Below are 20,612 nucleotides of genomic sequence, written 5' to 3'. Positions count from 1 at the left end.
CGTACCGGGAAGGTGACCTCGGGTTCTCCCGTAGCCACAGCCTCCGGGAGCTTTGGGGTGCCCTGCAACAGGGGATGTTCTGCGGGCGTTTTAGACTTGCGCTTTAACCTGTTGAGCTTTAACCTATTCCCGGATCTGACCCCACCAAAGTCCTCAAGCAGTGGCGGACTTTAAACAGACTCGGAGTGCAGGATGCGCCTGGCGCAGCTCTGGAGCCAGAAATGAGAAGTCAGAGGCTGAGGTCGACGCACCCTCCTCCGGTTTGCCCGCCCTAGTCTCCCCTCCACCTTCGTCCTTCTTTAAGAAGGAAGAGCTGGTAGAGGGACTGAGAGCTCAGACCTCCCCGTGCGACGCGGTGATACTACTTTAAAGATGCTCGAGAGGGCCCTAAAGGCTCAGGGCCCTCGAATCCCCCCCCCCCCCGTTTAGCCTGGGGTAGGGGTAAGGGGATTGCACACACTGTGGTCTTTGTGAAGATGCAACTGCTGGGTTTTAAGGAGGACTTTAATGGCAGGTGTTCAGCCTGGGGGTGATACACCCCGATTTACTGTGCTTATGTCTGGCTCACAGCCTCACCTTTGAGGTTGTGATGGGATTGGCCGGAGTCCCAAAGACGAACGATCCGCCTTCTCCGCGGCTTCTCACACGCACAGATATTAGAACCTGCAGCGCGCACCCCTGCAGCGGTGCCCTTTGGGAATTCCAACTACTTACACGGGATGTACTTTCTAAGATATCAGTCCACCCGGGTTCTAACGGAGCACAGGCTCTGCCCAGACGGGCTCGAGGGGCCTCTGAGCTTGGAGAATCCCCAGGTCCCTGGGTTCCTTAGCTGCCTTGCCCTCACTCACTTTAGGAACGAAGATTAAATGTCCCCGCAGGTATGATTACTTCATTTTAAAGGGTGAGGCAACGGAGGGCGGGAGTCTTGACGTTTGCCCAAGTTCCTCTAGAGAGTGAGTGCCAGGACTCGGTTGGGCCATGGGGTTAGTGCCTCTGAGGTGCCAAAGAAGGAGAAGGATCCTCTAGGAATCGCAGGCCTGGGCTTCCCCCGGGGTTGACACACCTGCCCTTCAGCCTGCGCCCTCTCCGTACAGGTTTAGCTTTGCTAATAGTGTCTAGGGCCCGGGCCACACCCTGCTCACAGGAGTCTGTGTCATCCTTGGCGCTTTTCCGTTTTCGTCGGTCGTTGCTGATAGTTGGGGTTCTGGGCGGGACGCGGGGTGCGAGGCCTGACGGCGCCTGCCCCACAGCCGCCACGCTGGCTCCTCCCTTCCCTGCCCTTGGACTGGCCCCAGCCGCGGTAGATACTGAGCACCCTTCTTTTGCGCAGTCCACAGATCAAGAACAGCGGCTACATCACCTGGCGCACGCTCAGAGCTCGCGGCTTCGGTGACCCCAACGACTCTTTCTGGGGAGCGGGTATGGGAAGAGGCCGGCGGGTGGAGCGCGGAAGCCTGATCCCAAGCCGGAATAGGGGAACCCAAGCTAGCCCAAGAAGCATTCATTCATTCATTCACCAATTACCGCGAGACCTTGGAAAATTTATCTAATCAATTGGCTTCAGTGTCCTCATCTGTATAGTAGGATATAATCAAAGTTACCTAACTTATAAATTGCTGAGGGTTAATTGCGTTATTAAACGTGAAATGAGAAGAGTGGGTGGCATACAATCAGTGCTGTAGGCTTAGATGTTATTAAATTCATTCACTCGTTTATTCACTGCAGTATTTGAGGTGCTTATTAGTATTTGCACAGTTGGAAAAAAAATGCATGACAATCCTTACTCTCCAGGAAATTAAATCCATACATGGAGGCTCTTTTAATGTGTGCAGTCACAGTGTCCCCCTGGGGTTGGGGAGGGGGAGGGAAAGCCTTTAAGGAGTATCCCAGAGTGCTTGGACCTGCTGCTGGATGACAGCAGGGGTTGCCTCGAAGACCCAGACTTCAGGAGATACCCATTTGCACTTCTTCCTCTTGGTACTCCTGGCACTGTCCTCTGTGCCCACAGCTGTGGTTGGGAGTTTTCCTTGGGAGTTGGAAGGGGACGAAGCTAGAATTTTCTGACACTTTGGCTCTGAGGGAAGCTTAACCAAGTGTCAGGGGTCCAAGGAGGCAAAAATATGTGCCCGCTGCTGAGATCATGTCAGGACACATGGCACTTCAGGAATTTTATTAAGTTCTTAACTAATCGCGTAGAGGGAGGGTGTTCGAAACGGAAATACGATATCAACTGCCCCTTTAAGTGGCGGAAGGCACCCTATGCGCGCGGTTGCAGAAATTCTAGCACCTAGCGCAGCGCTCGGCACAGGGAAGGCTACTCAGAAAATGTTTATTGAATAAACGAATAACACAATTACTGTGGCCCCTGTGGTAATTTATAGTCTCAGTAGAGTCTCAGGAACAATATGATCGCCTGGTTAGCACTGTAAACACAGGAGGACGCTAAGAACAAAGTACAGAGCTACCGACTGGTGACCCCGGGAGATGTGGACTTGGAAGCCACCAAGCATCTGGCTGAGGATACCCAAGTGTCCCCGATACTAAGGCCATCACAGAGCAACGAGAAAACGAATTCACAAGCTGTGCTCAATACAACTGACGAAACGCTGTTCGCGCAAGTTCATCCTAGTGTTGAGCGTAGATGGGCACCGTTGGCCTTATCTTGTAAGTTGAATAACTCGTCCACAGTCACGTTGCTAGCGGTCTACAGAAGGACCAGGACTGAAGCCAAAAGCCTTCTGGGCTTTCTCCGGACCCCACTCTGGCCTGGCCGCGCGGGGCGCTGGGGCTGCGGGAGGATCTCTGGGCGCCGGGAAGGGCAGTGCAGAGCTGGAAAGAAGGGGCGATGAACTGGCTTCAGTGGGTCTGCATCTCGCCTTCTCCGCCTGCTGCGCAGCAGCGCCCGTTTGTTTCGCCGGGTTCCGCAGTTACCCTCACCGCGCCCCCACCCGCAACTCGCCTCAGGAGATTTTCGGGTCAGTGAATTTCAGCCTCACTTTGATTAGTCAGGGCTGTTTATTTGTGTTTGTCGGTATCGGGGTGAAGAGTGCACACCGCATGGTTCCCAGCACGTGATGGGAGCTCAGGAAAGAGCGGATGACGAAATGAACGAGCAAATGAACTAATGCGTGAATAAGACTGCGTTATCTCGCGATCCCCGCAGGCAGTGGTCGCTGCATCCGGCCATTTTCTGGATCCCTCTATGGAGAGAATCACAGGCCGTGCACGCCCTCCAAGGGAGTGCCAGGAGGCTCAGCGCTGATCTCCCCGCCAACCCCTCCCCCAGCGCGCAGACCCGGCTCGAAGCCTCAGGCTTTCGGGGGTCGCCTGACTCCGCCCCGTTCGCCACTCTTTTGGGTCTAGTGGAGGGTCCCGGGTCCTCTGTCTTCGCAGATCCTCAACCCGCCGGCCGAGCACCCAGTCCAAGGTCAGTGTGGGCCCTCGGGCCTCGACGTCGCCGGGGTTGGTCCAGACATCAGCACCGCGCGGGTGGGCAGCGCCCGGGAGATCATCCCTGTAAGGCTGCTTCGGGTCCTCCGCAGCGATCTAAGCCAGACCCCCTTGTCCCCGCCTCCCGCAGAGTCCCCGCTGCTTGTGCTGACCTCTCTTGCGCGCCAAGAGAGGTCAGCACAAGCAGAGGTCAGCACAGGCAGCAAGAGGTTGTGGGTGAACAAATGGGGTGAAAAGCTAGAAAGGAAAGGGGTCAGATACACAGTTTAGACATTGAATGACGAGTGTGATTTAAACTTTCCTATTTACTTCGGTCTTCACTCTCCCTTCTCCTCCTCGCTTGCTTTGGGCATCCCTTTTTTTTTTTTTTTTTTTTCCTTCTCCTCTTCCTGCGCTCGGGTCTTCCGTTGCTTCTGAGATTGTTCAAGGTTCCACTCAGGTCTTGAAGAGGAGCTGGGCCACGCTGGCTCGGTTCTGGGGCGATCAAGGCGGACAACGTAAGGGGCAGGGTGTGTGACTTTAGAGGAGCGACCTGGCCCTTCCAGAGGTGGTGGACTCCAGCCTTGTCTATGAACCAAAATGTACCGAAAGGCAGTGGTTTACTTTATGATTTTAAAAAAGGAATGGGCCCCTAAAAACAACATAAAAGACCCTCAAGGGCCCATCCACCCCAGAGGCATTGTTCAGGAGCCGAGGGCGATGTGTCTGTGACCCACGGGCCACCCGTAGCCTCCCTGTCATCCATCAACGCACGCGCCCATGGTTTGAGCCCCGACTCCGTGCTGGGCGTGTTCTGGTTTAGGGATTGGCGGCGGCTCCGGCTGCAGCGATCTGAAGGCTCCCGGAAGTGTGTCCTCCGAACCAAAAGTTTTAGCAGCCGGAACCTTTCTTTCTCGTCTCTTTCCCACCTTTTTCGGTTTTCCTATCGAAGAAGAATGGTCGTAGGGAGACCCATCCTGCTTACTGAATCCTCTTCCACGATGCCTGTCAGTCAATTTGCTTAGCAACTTGGAGGCAGTTCAGTATCCCCTCTACTTACGTTAGGGGAACATACCTGACACAGAGCAGGGCCACAGTGATCCTGGTAAACAGATTCCCGCTCAAGAAGCGGAAATTGTTATTAAACTATCACCACTACTACCATCATCACACCGCTAATCTCTCCTGGTTGGGGACGCGCCTTTATTTGCGGTTTGAAATCACCCACGGTGGGAGCGTGCAAGTGAAAGTAGAGGAAACAGACACGATCCTCTTCCACTCTTTAAGCGGGAATTGAAAATCTTGTATCTCATTTAACCTTCACAGCAACGCTGGGCGGGAAGACACTATTCTTCCACTCCTAATGAGTAAGAGGTAGAGGTTGGGTAATTTGATCCTGGTACCTACTCAGCTGGCAGGGGGCGTGGCCAAGCCTCTGACTCAGAAACCCACAAGTTTCTTGCTACAATTCCTGAACTGGTGGGCTTCTGTGAGTCACTCTACAAAGAAAAAGTTCAAAGTTCAAAGAAAAGCTTTGCTCTCTTTTTTGATGACCTTTTCGGATCATTCTATCAAATACCCACCTTAAATCGTGAGTGTAGATGCAACCACATAGAAATCTATTAAGAATCCAGTCGCTTCACCCCCAGGGAGAGCGCATTCCGGGTAGGCAGAGGATGACCACCGCGGGAGGTGAGGGCCTACTACAAAAACATCTTTAAGCGACTGGCAGTTGCCACGTGCACTGACTGTTCCCTCTACCTCCAGCTGGACAGACTTGAGCGGTCTTGAACTCAAAGGCGCTTTCCCCTCCGCGCTCAGTCACCTCTTTCTCTTTCCATCCTCTCCTGGCCTCCCCCAGGCCTCGCCTCCTTCCCGCTCCGCTCCCTCTCTCCACCGCAACCTCCTTGGCTGCGGAGAGGAGCCTCCTGCAGGCTGTGGCCGGACTCCTAGCGCTGCTGTGCTGCCCTTGCGGCGACGGGACAGCGAGGCGACCTGGGCAGCCGCCGCCGCCGCTACCAGCAGCGCTCTGCCGCCCGTCTCAGCCACTCGGGCCCGAATGAGGGGCCCGGCGCCAGGAGGCGGCGGGAGGCGGGCGGACCCCGGCTTCGGAGCGCAGCGCTGGGCGGGGCGGGAAATTTATGGTCTGTGTACACTTTCTGGCTCCAGAGGCCCGCGCACCAGCAGGATGGGGCCACACGAGCCGAGGCCGCGAACTGGGGCCGCAGGCGCCTGGCCATGTATGGTGCCCACGAGTCTCTCCTTCCTGCCCCGCTAAGCCCATAAACCTCCCTGGAGGGAGCGGCTGAAAACGAAAGTCCGGGCGGGAGGTGGGCTCAAACCTAGGAAACCTGCTCAGAGGCCTGCGCCGGGGGCGCGTCTATACTGGAGGTTGGGAATCGCGCCCTGGGTGCGGGTGGGATTGTAAGCCCGGTGTAGGGCTGCGTGGTCCGCAGTGCGAACAGGTCACCGGTTCCAGGTGTCGCTTACGCCCGGTGTCACGTCGAGGCCTAGACTCCGTCTTCGGCCCTTCCACCGATGACAGATAAAAGGGCCCATCAAAAAGCCAGATTGTAGAGACACAGACGTAGAGAACAAACATATGGACACCAAGGGGGGAAGGGATGGTGGTGGGATGAATTGGGAGATTGGGATTGATATATATACACTATGTATAAAATAGATAACTAATGGGAACCTACTGTATACGGCAGGGAACTCTACTCAATGCTCTGTGGTGACCTAAACGGGAAGGAAATCCCAAAAACAGGGGGATAAATGTATACGTAGAGCTGATTCACTTTGCTGAACAGCAGAAACTAACACAACATTGTAAAGCAACTATACTCCAATAAAAATTAATTATAAAAATAAAAGCCAGATTGAATGAGAACTGGGTCCTTGGGTGTCAGTGGAGGCACGAAGATGGTCCGCAACCGGCCGGGCAGGCAGGCCAACGCGGGGCGACTAGGTAGAGGTCTGAGCGCTCACACTTCATTGCTGCCTGCTTAGCACCAAATGTGTCCACAGTTTCCCAGGCTGGACCATGCCGACGCACAGGAACTGTGAACACTGAGGCCAGAGCAAGGCAGGTCCTTTTATTCATGTTGTCACCTGGACTGGTGTCTTGCAGTGTAACCACATAACCAAGCCCCTGTAAGGAGAGTTTGGCTTAACACAGTTTAACCAGTAATACCGGGAACAACTTTACAATTGACACGTAGTAAATTGTTGCGTTGCTTCTGTGTCAGGCACTGTTCTAAAAACTTCATATGTATTAACTCACTTGCTTTCTACCAAATTCCAGTTAGGTGATGTCTTACATTATCCTCATTTTACAGATGAGTAAATGGTGGCAAAGAATATTTAATGGACTCATTGAAGGACACGTGGTTAGCAAGTGGGGTCGGGAGTAATTTACATCACCCTCTTTCCATAGCCTACTTTATCTAAATCATCTATAGTACCAATGAAACAAGTATTTATCTCGAGTATTGAGTCATGCAGGTGCGAGGGCGCTGAATTCACACAGAAAGTTAAGAGTCGGTTTTCCCACTCCTAGTGCTCCTGCAGAGGGGTGAGACACTCACCCTGGCGGTGGGAGTTTGGGGCCCTCCAGGTCAGGCGAGCAGGGTGGCAGAGTCCATAAATACCGGCCATCTAGCAGTTACCCGCGGGGCGTGTTAACTGCAGTAGTAATTGTGAGTCTCTCTGACACCGGCTTCTCTCCACCCTCTGCTTTCTTTTGATTTACTGTTGGGCCCGGGTCTCTGTACCTGGAAACTCTCTGAGACCCCAGGCTTGGTTAAAATGCACGCTCCGGGATGCAGAAGGCCACTTAGGCAGGAGTGCCTTGCTATTACAGCGTCTCTCCAAGGACACCTAATTATTCTTGTCAGTGGTTCTTTACTTTGCGTGGGGAAAGTGAAGAGTCGCACCTCCGAAACTTTAGCACCTTGAATTGGGTGCATCCTGGGATAGGGACGTGGTGTTGACAAAGATGGCAATTTATTGGAAAATCGGTGAAGAGGTAGGAGTAAGAGGAGTGGGGTGGAGTATGAAAGAACAGAGTGAAAAAAGAGAGACGAGAAATAGGAGGGAGAAGATGGCAATCAAGAAAATAAGTGGGATTTTGAAGCATTTCTCACATTTTTTTTTTAAAGGGGTGGGCGGGGTTGACACAACTGGTTTGGGGCTGGGCCATAAATTAATAGATTTATTCCTCAATCAGGAAAAAGCCATTAAGATTTTCTTGGCTTCGTCTGTGGGAAAATAATTTCTATGATTGAGTTGCCCCAGAAGACCCTCTGAAGTCCTCTCCTCCCCGCCTGGAACAGCCTTCTCTTTCCTGCCTGCCGGAAGGAGGGGAGAAGGGGAGACCCCAGGGAGAAGAGGCCTTTCCATCTTTTCCAGCATCTTGAATTTCACTTTCTGCGTTTCTTTCTACTTCTTGATTTGATCCTCACTGCCTTGGAGTCTTGGAACCTCAGAGGGAAAATTCTCCTGCAGCAAGCCCGCCACCGTCTCTGCTCTCCTTCCCTTAGGTCCTCTGTGTTGATCCAGACTGGGCCCTTGGTCTCTTGCCTGCCTGCTCTAGCACATTGAGGACTTTGGGTCTATGAGCAAGAGAAACCAACTACGGGGGCAGGGATGAGGCAAAAGTCTCCCTCAAAGGGAGGGTGGAGCCCCAGAGTAGGGTGGATGAAGCATTGTTCCTCCCGAACATGGACGAGCTGAGCTCTTCTTGTCAGTCCTTTAAGACGCCAAGTGTGGTCCCAGGATCCTTAAGGGTCTCTAAGACCTTCTCAGAGAACTCCTGAGGTCAAAACTATTTTCACAATAAAAGGTTATTGACTTTTTTGCCAGTGTACAATGGAGTTTCCCGAAAGTCCCATTAGGCATGGTGATGTCATGGCTCTGATGGCCTGTGGCATGTGTTCATGTTCTAGTACATTTCAAGATGTACTTCTAGCGCACTTAGTTTAATATCTATACCTGTGCTGTGTGGTTATTTACATTCAAATTAATTTAAATGAAATGAAATATTCATTTAAATATTTCAGCCTCACTGATTCATTTCCTCAGCCACAGCCACATTTCCATTGTTCAATAGCCACATGTGGCCAGGGACTCTCACATTGGACAGTGCAGATAAAGAATATTTCCATCATCATAGGAAGTTATTGGACAGAACTAATCTACAGGTAAATATAAATACACACAATCACACAAACAAATGCCCTTTAGCATCCTCAGTTTTTAAGATGGTAAAGAAGATCTGAGGCCAATACTGTTTGAGATTCTTCCCTTACAGTATTTTCAAGGTCACACCTTTGACATAGGCATTGGAACTAGAGAGGCTAAATTTGCGTCTGGACTCTGCACTTACTATCTTCATGATCTTGGTCCATTTTCTTAACTCTGAGCATCAATTCCTGCTTCTGTAAAAAGGGGGTAATAGTTCCTGATAATAAACGGTGGAGAGGCAGTTCATATAGCTGGTCATGAAGAGCATAAACAGAATGGGCTCATAGCTCAGCCCAGCTCAGATGACTCTGGGTTAGTTTGAAAACTTCTCCATGGCTCAGTTTCCTTATCAGGAAATTGGAATAATAATAATAGTAATAATAATAATACCTTACCTATAGGGTTGTTGTAAGAATTGAATTAGGTAAGTGAAAAGCACTCAAGAATGAGTAACTGGCACATTGAAATTACTACTACTGGGGCTTCCCTGGTGGCACAGTGGTTAAGAATCCATCTACCAATGCAGGCAACACGGGTTCGAGCCCTAGTCCGGGAAGATCCCACATGCTGTGGAGCAACTAAAGCTGTGCACCACAACTACTGAGCCCACATGCTGCAACTACTGAAGCCCGCGCGCCTAGAGCCCGTGCTCTGCAACAAGAGAAGCCACCGCAATGAGAAGCCTGTGCACCACAGCGAAGAGTAGCCCCCAGTCACCACAGCTAGAGAAAGCCCGTGCAGCAACAAAGACCCAACACAGCCAAAAATAAATAAATAAAATAAATTTTAAAAAACCCCGAAATTACTACTACATGTGTGTTGGATGATATTATTATTATTATTATTACATATACAAAGTCCAAACCTTACTTGGTGACAATAAAAGTTAATTCTCCTCCCCTTTCAGTTACGTACGCAGACACACACACACACAAAATTGTGGTAAAATACACACAACATAATATTTACCACATTAACCATTTTTAAGTGTACAGTGCGATAGTGTTAAGATACCCAGTTTCCATAATTTTTTCATCTTGCAAAACTGAAATTCTATATCAGTCAAAAAGAACTCCTTATCAGTAATATTTTATGTTGATTGTGAATTAGACTCCAGGCTTTAGAATTTTAGTCGATGCTTTTGACTAAGTAGTAACGATTCCAGTTAAGAAATCAATTAGTCATTCAAAATAGCTGAATTGGTTGGGAAAGGACAGCCAGAGTCCCCCAGATGTAATCAGTCTCCCTTGAATGTGCATTTTCCATTGATTCCTCTGTCTTTAACCCCTTGGATCCCAACAGCCCCCTCCTGACTAAGCACTGAATACAGCCTAGAGGTGAAGATGATGTGATGTTCCCCAAATGACTGCTCATCCTGGTTCTAGGGAGTTAATGATGGCTGGTGGGTTAAGTCACTGAATCTTTGAAATATTTTCCAGGAAGTATCTGAAAGCTTGATGTTACAATAGCAGGTAAAGAAAAATAAGCTCAAGATTAGTCTCTGTTTGCATCTCTAGGGCCTGGTGAAGGTTAATGATCATGAAAAGGACAAAAATCAGAATATATCACGATCCTTTTGGTAGAGTGGGCAGGAGGAGAGAAAAAAATATTCCCTAAAATCATGGTAGTCGCTAAAAAGAATTCAGTGCTTCCTTTGGGTAGTGTTTATCTCTCTCCGAGGATTTAGTTTTCTGCACTTTTTTATTGAAAAAATAAAATTTTCAGTGTGGATTTTCAATCGAAAAATGTTAGATAAATACAATAGCTATACTGTGTAGGATGCTTTCAGATGCAAGTAAAAGAGAACTCAACTTAAGCTAGCATAACCAATGGAGGAGATTTATTGCTTCCCATGATTGAAAAAGTATAGTGGCAGAGTCAGTTTCATGCATGGTTTGATCAAGGCTCTTGTTCTGTTTTCTGTGGGTTTCTCATCTTCTTGCTGTATTCATTTCATACTCAACCTGGCCACTCTCCTGGTATCAAGGCCTCCCTCATAGCTGTACATACTATACTGTGTTGAATAAGAAACTGTCTGTAACCCAGAATTCCCAGAAAAAGGCCTGGTGGGGTTGGCTTAGTTCACACACTCCTTCTTGCTCCAGTCATTATGGTCAGAGGAAGGGAACATCTGCTTGCATTTGCCTAGGTGGCTTCTTTAGTCCTGATCACAGGGACCCCTGAAAGCACATTGGGAGGGAGGGTATTTGGAAAGGAGAACAGAGAAAGGAAACTGAAGAGGCAATACAGGAATCCACTACTGTATGCATCTTCGTTTAGGGCACAGTTAAGTTGTCGTCTTATTGTTCATGATTAAGATCACTTCTTTTGTCGTATAGCTGTGTGCTCTTTGGGTGTAGAAGACAGTGCTTGGCCAAGCTGGAAGGGTATTCAATTGCAGACATCTTTCCAGCCTTGAGATGATGGCTCTTTTTTTCACATCTTTAACATTGTTCCCATTGTCAATGATTCCCATGTTGTGTTCTTATCTTATAGATGCTGTGACTTATCTAATTCATCTTGGATATTTGTTAAAATCCAGATTCTTACTGCTTGTCTGCTGGGTTCTGCCTTGCTAGGTCTTGGATAAGGTGATGACTAGATATTTAACAAGGTATCTAGGTGATTCCTATTATCAGGCTAGTTTAAGAGGTAGTAAACTAAAATTGGTTGTGCTTTTTCTCTTTGCATTGGCTGCTGGGGAGCTCAGCGGGCTAATTCCTGAAAAGTGTTCAGGGCTGTATGGTGTGAATTTTGCATACTAATATTAGTCTTGGCAGCATTTTTCTTTTATCCATGTTTTCTTTCTTTCTTTTCTCTGTTTTCTTTCTTTTCTCAGTGAACAGGATCTTATTGTACCATATATTTTTTGATATTCTATCTTAAATTCTTTTTGAATGCAGTAGAATATATCAGATAGGATTCTGGCAGGAAACAGAAGACACACTCAGCAGATTTTTGAAGAGACTTTTTCAACAGGGACTATTTACTGTGGTGCGGACAGGATTCAGGGAATCCACAAGAGATGTGGAGGATCTAGTAACAGGTGGGAAACCATTCTGATCCCAGGTCTAAGGATTGGGGAGGTGTACTTATTTCCTAGAGCTACCGTCACAAATTACTAGAAACTGAGTGACTTCAACAACAGAAATTTATTCTGTTACACTTCTAGAGACCAGACGTGTGAAATGAGTTTCCTTGGGCTAACATCAAGGTGTTGGCAGGGCTGGTTCCTTCTGGAAGGGTGCAGGAGGAAAACCCATCCATTGCCTCTTTCAGCTTCTGGTGGCTGCTGGCGTTCCTTGGCTTGCATCTGTGTCACTCCAATCTCTGCTTTTCTGGTCACACAGCTTTCCTTCTGCGTCAAATTTCCCTCTGCCTTCCTCTTACGGCACACTTGTTGCATTTAGTGCCCGTCCAGATAATCTAAGATAATCTCCCATTTCAAGATCCTTAATCACATCTGCAAAGTCCCTAATGCCATAGAAAGTAGCATTCACAGGTTCCAGGGATTAGAAACTAGTTATCTTCGGGGGCCATTATTCAGTCTCCCACACAAAGAATGGTGCTACTGGAGCCCAGAGCTGGCGAAGAGAGCACACTCCGCTGTGGCTGTAGGTAAAAGGCACGGCCACCTTCACAGTGTTGTCCCCTGTCCCTGGAGGGAGGAGGAGGAAGAAATACTCTCACCTCTGTTTTCTCTCCCCCGCACCCCTGCCCTGACCTCCTGCTGCTGCATCCCATCAGCTAAGCACGGAGATAAGATTCACAGGAGTCAGCTCCTTGGGTACAGGGCAGGGCAGAGCAGAGAGAACGGGTCTGGAGAATAACCAGCCTGCAAGTGCACTGAAGTACCAGCCCACCGCTGAGCTGCGGGCGGGATTGCGGTCCTGATCCCTGAGCTGTGTTTCTCAGAGGAGGGTCCCGGGCCAGAGTTAGCTGCTCAGACACATGCTCCAGCGTTTCCATGGAAATCTTGAGTCCGGGCCCTTCCAGTTAAGAGGAGATGGCCTGAGAGATTTGAGGCCGAGTCTCAGTCAGGTTTTGGGTTTCTCTTTGTTATCCCCAGTGCCCTAGTCTGAGGTAGCAAAAGGCTGTTGGGTTGACATTAAAGGGACTGAGCGGTAAAAGGATCCTGGGAGTTCAGGAAACCACACTCTGAAATCAGCACCGGTCCTCTCTCTCCAGCAAGTTTCAGTCCCAGGAAATTATGCTGCCTATCTTGTCTGCAGGAACCCATGCTGTTCTGAAGACTGGCAGTGGCATTCTGATACCCTACATACCGTAGCTGCCATCTCCATAGAGAAATTTAAAGCCAAGCTTGGATCAGCAAGAGGCTGGGGCCAGGCCTGGGTGACGGTGCACGAGCCCATGGGGCTGCAGCCATCTGTAGCACAGGTCCAACCCACCCATTTCACAGCTTCTCTTTCCCTTTGCCACTCCCTAACAGGTACGCTCCTCCCTTCCTCTCCCAGGGTCCACCTCTCAGCCAGGCCCACGGCCAGCAATTCTGCCCTTTTTCTCCTCCCCCACTGCTCCCCCCGCTGAGACTTGGTCAACCCTTCCTGGCACACTGGCTGAGATTGACATCAGGTGTTTTGGGAAGCTCCCATGTACAAATTCCCGCCTTCTAATGATCGCCCTGATTTTTTTTTTTTTTTATGGACATTTGAAACTAAAGACAAAACCAGCTGCTTCTTGAGGAGAAAAAAGCAAAACATGAAAAGAATCTCCCATATAACCCACTGCCCCCCAAATCCCAAGCCAATAAAATGAGTCTAACCAATAATTCAACCTCCCTGCCTCGTTCACTGGCAAAGCAGCTTGCAAAGCAGCACAGCAGGGAACGCTCATTGACAAGAAATTTATCATTAGTAATTTTATTAGGTTTAATGTAGCCAACAGGGGCTACTGACAGTTGCAGTATTCTTTTTCCTGAGGGATATTTCCCCCCGAAAAAGGACAAATATTCTGTAGTACTGCCATTTAATCGTCTTTGTAATTTAGTGTAGGTTGGTTGAATGACAAACTTTTCAAAATGCCATCTCTGAGAAAGGATTCCACAGTTGGTAATCTATACAAATTTGCCACTTGTATCTTTCTTTTAAAAATTTCTCAGGGCTTAGAAGCGTAGCTACCATAATTATTGTAATAATCCTCTAAAGGAGACATCCATCCGTCATGGTTGAAAGCAATTACTTTTTAGTAGGAACGTTTTACAGTGTCTTGTTTGGACAGAAAAGGCCATCCATTAGTTGGTAATTTAAGCTAGTTACTTAAAGTCAGGCAATTAGGTTAATGAGACAGTTGGTCTTTTGAAGTCAATGGGGAACAGCGATGAGCTCACCACTCCTCAAGAAGACATTAAATCAATTTGGTGTAAAAGGTAGAGGGGCATCCTTCCCTCCTACAGTTTCAAGGGAAGATCATGCACACACAGATTTAGCTCCAAGCATGGCAATCAGGTGGTGGGCCCCTAAGTCTCTCTGGCAACCACCATACGATGGAGGAAGAAACGACAGCTGCTCCAGCTATTGCTGGGCAAGATGACAGGCCTGGATTAGGCCTTTTGTGGAGGCCAGCAACCCTTGAGGGAGCAGCCCCAGGCCCTGACATGACAGGACCATGGACACATGGAATGCCCCCAAATGAAGCAGATGGAATTGCTGATAAATGAGTTGAAATGGTAGAGGTCCCTATCGTGAGAGCCGGCTGGATTTACTGGAGAGCCGCTCCATGGAGGGGCAATTTCAGGGCGGCCAGGCTGCCTTTAGATGTTAATCAGAGGCATTCATATGTTCTGTCATTCACCCTTCAAAGGAAGGTGTCAGATGTCTCGATGAAATGCCTCTCCCGCTAACTCAGACATGGGGAATCAGCCACCCCGTTGATAAATGACTCAGGGCGAATCGATAGAGTGAGGGTCAGGCTTGGCTAGACCCATGGTCACAGGGCAGGAGTAATTATGTCATAATCAGTCTGTGGGGCAGAGCCCAGCCAAGGTCATGGTCCATGTTTGAAGGCAACATCTGGAATTGGGGGGGCTGGAGATTATAAAGGATGAGAGTATGGGGGGGGTGAGGAACTCAAGAGGACTGAACTCTGATGGCAGCCAGCCCTTGCCAAATCCTCTGACTGCAATAGTCCAGCAGCCACCGCATATAGCTGTTGGGATGTAAGTGGCATCAGAACTGCATAATGATATTATTGGTGCCTGCAAAGGATGAGTGGTTTAATCGTTTGGGAGGTCTTCTGGCAGAACTGGGCTGAAGGGAAGGGTATGCTCTACGGAGAGAAAATATTGGTGCTGTCATGCAGAAACAAGGTTGACTTTGAAGTCTACCACTGGGAGGAATCACTGTTCTTTTTTTTTTTTTTAACATCTTTATTGGAGTATAATTGCTTTACAATGGTGTGTTAGTTTCTCCTTTATAACAAAGTGAATCAGTTATACATATACATATGTTCCCATATCTCTTCCCTCTTGCATCTTCCTCCCTCCCTCCCACCCTCCCTATCCCACCCCTCTAGGTGGAGGGACCACTATTCTGAGACTGATTTTTCTGTTGCATCCCTCCTGCCTCTGCCCCTGCCTCGGTGACCTTTCACACCCTGCAGAAGAGCAGAATAGAGACACCATTAGGACTCTCTAGATTTGGGGAGATAGGATTCTTTGCTTCATAATGCTGCTAGCAGGGACAGGTGGGTGGAGACATAGGAAAATCCCTGCATTCAGGATGTTTCTACGGCACCTCCACAGAACATGTGTCTTCTTTCCCATCCAGTTGTTCCTTTTAACCTGATGTCACCTGGATCATATGGAAGAGCCCATTGTGATTGTGTAGGCTCTGGGTCCTCCTAAGGTTAGTCCTTCCTGCCTGAGCCCTTCGTGGTTTGGCTTCTCTTTGTTGAAGTTAGAGAATCAGGGTGAGGTCTCCCCTCATTTCAAAAACTGAGTCTATGAAACAATTGTGCATGGCCTTGGTCTGTCTTGGCCAGCCGTGTGATTGAAGCACCATACCCAGTTCAGTTCCTAAGGCTGGTCAACACATGACAGTATACTCAGAGTGTACAGTGTAGAATGTGGGGCAGGGTAATTTGGATTTGCAAAAGCCTAGGTGAGATGTATGTGTAGGGCAAAGGGGTTTGCACTGGGCAAAGTCAGCTTGCTAAGGTGGTACTAGACTGGTCAGCCTTACTAGCCAGGACCAAAGGAGTGTCAGAAGCAAACTTCTGGGCAACTGAGATGGGAAATTCTAGGGAGGTGTCTCTTCTCCTGAGTGTCTTCATTTCTAGGCTATTCAGAACCACTTGGATGGGGGCTTTTGGACATTCTATTAATTTCACCTTAAATATTTATTTCTTACACACTTTTAATGTGCCAGGCACTGCCTTAGGTCCTGGGGAAATGGTAATGAACAAAGGAAACATTGTTTCTTCTTTTGTGGAACTTGGAGTCAAAAGTAGATGCAGACAGGAGAACAAGTAATTATGATGTGATGTAACAGTACATGCTAAAATAAGAGGATTTTGGGGTCCTGGAATGGGGTCACAGAAGGCTTTTTGGAAGAAGCCCTGTCTCAAATGGGACTCTTGAGGTGCTTTTCAGGCAAGAGGAGAATTATCTTCAAAGACCTGGAAGAAAGAGACGGTGTTGTACGTCTCAGAATATGCGTGGCCAGAATGTAGAGTAAGGGGTGCAGAGTGGAGAGCTGGGTAGGCACTTTGCTGCACAACCCAACCCCAGATCATTACCAGATGGGGAAGCCAACTTCACAGGGATGTAAGGTGCTTCCTCCAGGCACTGGGCTCTGAGCTAGGAATTATGGGGACACCAGATGAGCAAGCCAGAACTGCTGTCTTCAGGAGATTTCCTCTGCCTATGACCTCTATGCCTGAGGAGGAACACATTTCCACCCTTTTCTGAGGCTTTTTGTCACAATGGTCTTACACGGTTGCTTCTAAAATCTTCTGCCCATGAAATCAAGTCCCGACTCAAAAGGAGGACACCCACAGGTTAGAGATGCCGTGCTTGAGTACCGACAGCTGGCTGTCCTGGGATAGGTGCCCTGCAGAGCGGGGGACCTGTACCCAGCCACTCACGTTCTCTCTTATTTTCTTCTGTGATCAAAGGTCCTAAAGGCTTAAAAGGCTGGGTTGTGCCAAAGGATCCAGCTGACATTATGTGTCACGCTGTGCTCTCCAAGACCTTTCTCTTTTGCTTCAAAGATTTTCCCCACAACTTGCACAGGAAATTGTTTTTCCTTCTTTCTAATCAGCCCACATCCTTTTTCCTTTTCCCCCTTACATTTCAAACTAAGATGTACCTCTTCCAGGAAGTTTGCCCTGATTAATTCTGTCCATCACCCTGGCATCTCCAGTGGCCTCTATCCAACATATAATTGATGTATTTTAAGTATGAGGCTTTCCATCATTTCTGAATTTTGGTTTTGTGCTTTCCTGAGTTGGGGTTGTATTTTCACCTTTTGTGCTATCCTGAGTTGGGGTTGTATTTTCACCTTTTGTGCTTTCCTGAGTTGGGGTTGTATTTTCACCTTTGCTGCTGCTTATACAGTTTTGAGACCCGTACACCAGGTGGTAGTAGTTTCCTCATGCTCTGATTATACATTCTGAATAATTTGCAGAGGAGGAAAATTGAAGGGGAGAACTAGTTTTAAGGCGAGTACCTACTATGTGCCAGGTCTTTGTACCATAGCTAATTTAATCATAAGAAATAATCTACATGAGGTAGATATTATTGTTTTCATTCTTCCAGTTAAGGAAATTGAATTTTGGGAGAAGTAAAGTAACTTCCCCAAACTCACACCATCCTTTGTGTTGAAGCTGGAATTGGTATCTGGGTTTGATCTCCCCAGCTTGGTGTATATGATGAAACATGACGATTTTCTCTATCTGATTACAAAAATATTGGGTTGGCCAAAAAAGCTCGTTTGGGTTTTTCTGTAAGATGTTACAGGAAACACAAACGAACATTTTTGGCCAACCCAATAATAATGAAATCAACCATTTCAAAGAGGAACTGTTCTAACAACACCTCTGGGATAATTTGGTATCTTCCTCACTAATTCTTATATTATAATAATCCAGAATATTTGTAGATGGGCAAAAAACTGGCTTGGACAATATTTCTCAGCACTGACCACTTTTTTTCTCCCTCATCAATCATTTCCAACTTAAGTGTTCGGATGATTTGCCAGGATCTCTAGGAAGACCTTTATGTGCTACTGAGACTTGGAGAGGTTTGGGAAAGGGTCCAATTAGGACTTTAAGTCAGGAGTTAAGGTCCTGTGATTCAAAGGGTCAGAAATAGTGAAAGACTTGGGGGCTAGGATGTGATGCGGGAGGGTATCCCAAGTCTTAGGGGCAAGCCCACGGTCTCAGGATTTGCATTCGAGGCAGAAGAAAGAGATCGCTTAGTCTCTAAGGTCAAAGAGGAGGTGCTAGGAGGTGGGCAGCGGAGAGGGTAACACAGACATGCCTTTGCTCTCAGAGTTGGAGGGGAATGGTTTGACTTTTGCCCTGGGGTCTAGTGGTTGTGACAGGTCATGGAGCTCAGACTCCCTGGGGCAGGAGCTCAGACTCCCTGGGGCAGGTCCTATTTTGCTGGCTTTTTCATTGGGATTCCTGAAAGTACCAGGCAGAGAAAGGAGGGCTGGGTATAGGGCAGGGAGAAGGAGAGCAGGAAGGAGGCTGTGTGATATTTTCCTTCTCCTTTTTTAATTTGCTCCTCTTTTCCTTTACCGCATATGCCAGATAAAAAGCTGCAGCAGCAAGAAAAGAAAGCGCTTTTGAAGTGTCTAATATCCCAAAAGTGTATATTTCCCAACTAACATACACAATATACATATACAACCAAGTTCTCTGAAATTTCTATTTTTTTTTTTCTAATTTGCCATATTGCTTTTTTTAAGGGAGGCATTCCCCTGTCCAATGAGTTGAAAGCTGGGAGACTTGAGTTCTAGACCCAGTGCTCCAGGTAGTGGGAAATATTTCTTGAAGAATTGATACGGCTCTTCTCCCCTCTGGGTTTCAGTTCTCCCATGTGTGAAATAAAGGGTTGGAGTAAAGGCTGTTTCACTCCTCCTCTGTTTACTTGGCTGTGCTATGGCCTCCATTCAATGTATTCAACAGATCCATGCCACCACCAGGCACTGCTTTTTCTGGGTTGGTTCATGTAGTGCTTCAATAATCAGAATAATTCAGCTTCCTCTAGTGGAACTTGCTTCACAGTTAAAGATAATTTTCTAGATCTCCTGCCTGGATTATCTTGCCCATCCCCAGTTCTTGCACCATGTTTCCATGAACAAATTGTGTCATTTCTCTTGTGGACACCTTCCTCATGTCTTTGGTTCTTCTCTAACCAGGGAGATAAAGTATATATGTATGTATATATGTATGTACATATGCATTTATATGTATGTATGTATAGATGTATGTATGCATGCATGCATGTGTATGTATTCATTAATTAATTCATTCATTTTTTGCAGTTATGTTTTCCATCTCATAGCAGGAATGTCTGTGATTCTCGTTTCTTCCCTGTCATTGGCCGTGAGGTCCTATTTTGCTGGCTTTTTCACTGGGATTCCTGAAAGTACCAGGGAGGAGCAGCTACCTCCTGGCAGGAGTACTGCAGTGACCGTGCACCGGCTTCTGCGTCAGGTGGCGGGGGGATGAGATGAATTGGACGTGGTGCTCAGAGCACAGTGGAGGAGATGGACGAGCAGACAGCAGATTGTAACACAATCAGTAGGTGCCATGGGGGTATATGTAGTGAGTGTGCGCCCCGGGAACCCTGATGAGGGGCAGTGGAATTCGCGTGGGCTGTGCGGGAGCAGGCAGGACAATGATGGCTTCAGGGCAGCGGCTTTGGCTCTGGGCCCCAGAGGATGCCAGTCACTACTGACTGGGTGGATAACGTGGAGAAAGGTGTGCAGGTCACCTGAGAAGTGTGATTAAAGCCCGCGGCTTAGAGTTCGGGTGTCTCTGTCATGATAGTAGGTGGGACAAAACTAGATCTGTATTATGAGCTTGTCTCATGTTCTGTCAAAGAGATCATCCTGTAATAAGACATCGTTCAGAGAAGAAATATTTATTGAGCATGGAACAGCTGTATTTTCAGGTCCCCTTGCCAGTCCCTGGCATCATGTGAAGGAGGAGGGCTCCCAGGTGATGATGAAATGCCAGAGACCAGTTTGTCAGTTCTGGCTGAGCTACGACCTCCTGCCTGGCTTGGCTCTTCCATAAGGCTTTTTTTTTTAAAATAATTTCTTTTTTTAAAAATAATTAATTAATTAATTAACTTATTATTTTTATTTATGGCTGTGTTGGGTCTTCGTTTCTGTGCGAGGGCTTCCTCCAGTTGCGGCGAGCGGGGGCCACTCTTCATCGCGGTGCGCGGGCCTCTCACTGTCGCGGCCTCTCTTGTTGCGGAGCACAGGCTCCAGACGCGCAGGCTCAGTAGTTGTGGCTCACGGGGCTTAGTTGCTCCGCGGCATGTGGGACCTTCCCAGACCAGGGCTCGAACCCGTGTCCCCTGCCCTGGCAGGCAGACTCTCAACCATTGCGCTACCAGGGGCACCACCAGGGAAGCCCCTTCCGTAAGGCTTTGAGTCAGACTGTACTCAGCCCTGCCCCATCCTGGGCTCTCTACGGATGCTGCTCAGAGGGTGCCCCCTTCCCTAGGAGGGGGAGGGGCAGGTACGTAGCTGCAAGCAGAGGCGGACAGGGCCCAGGAGAATCCTTGAGGGGCACTGGCAGTGCTAGAAACTGGGGCTGTGCAGTGGCTGGAGCAGGCCCTCAGGCCTCTGGCCCCCAGGGTCACAGTGCTTGGGTCAACGGGACTCACAGGCACGTGCTTCAGACTTAGTTTCGCGTGAGGGGCCAAAGTGTGTAGTGAAGCCAGCAGCCCG

At 48.4% G+C, this 20,612-nt stretch overlaps 1 long non-coding RNA gene across 1 annotated transcript in view; it reads left to right on the top strand.

The window, feature by feature from the left end:
• Positions 1–3,190: 3,190 nt before the first annotated feature.
• The window catches only part of LOC137761619 (uncharacterized), a 210,627-nt gene continuing 193,205 nt past the window's right edge, over positions 3,191–20,612 (top strand). Inside the window, exon 1 of the long non-coding RNA XR_011073434.1 lies at positions 3,191–3,430. This is a non-coding gene — a long non-coding RNA (uncharacterized lncRNA). The remainder of the gene's footprint in view (positions 3,431–20,612) is intronic.

The sequence above is a fragment of the Eschrichtius robustus genome, chromosome 3, assembly GCF_028021215.1.
Source record: "Eschrichtius robustus isolate mEscRob2 chromosome 3, mEscRob2.pri, whole genome shotgun sequence".
Classification (NCBI taxonomy): Eukaryota; Metazoa; Chordata; class Mammalia; order Artiodactyla; family Eschrichtiidae; genus Eschrichtius; species Eschrichtius robustus.
The sequence above is the reverse complement of the archived record's forward strand: the minus strand, read 5'-3'. Positions and strand labels throughout refer to the sequence as shown.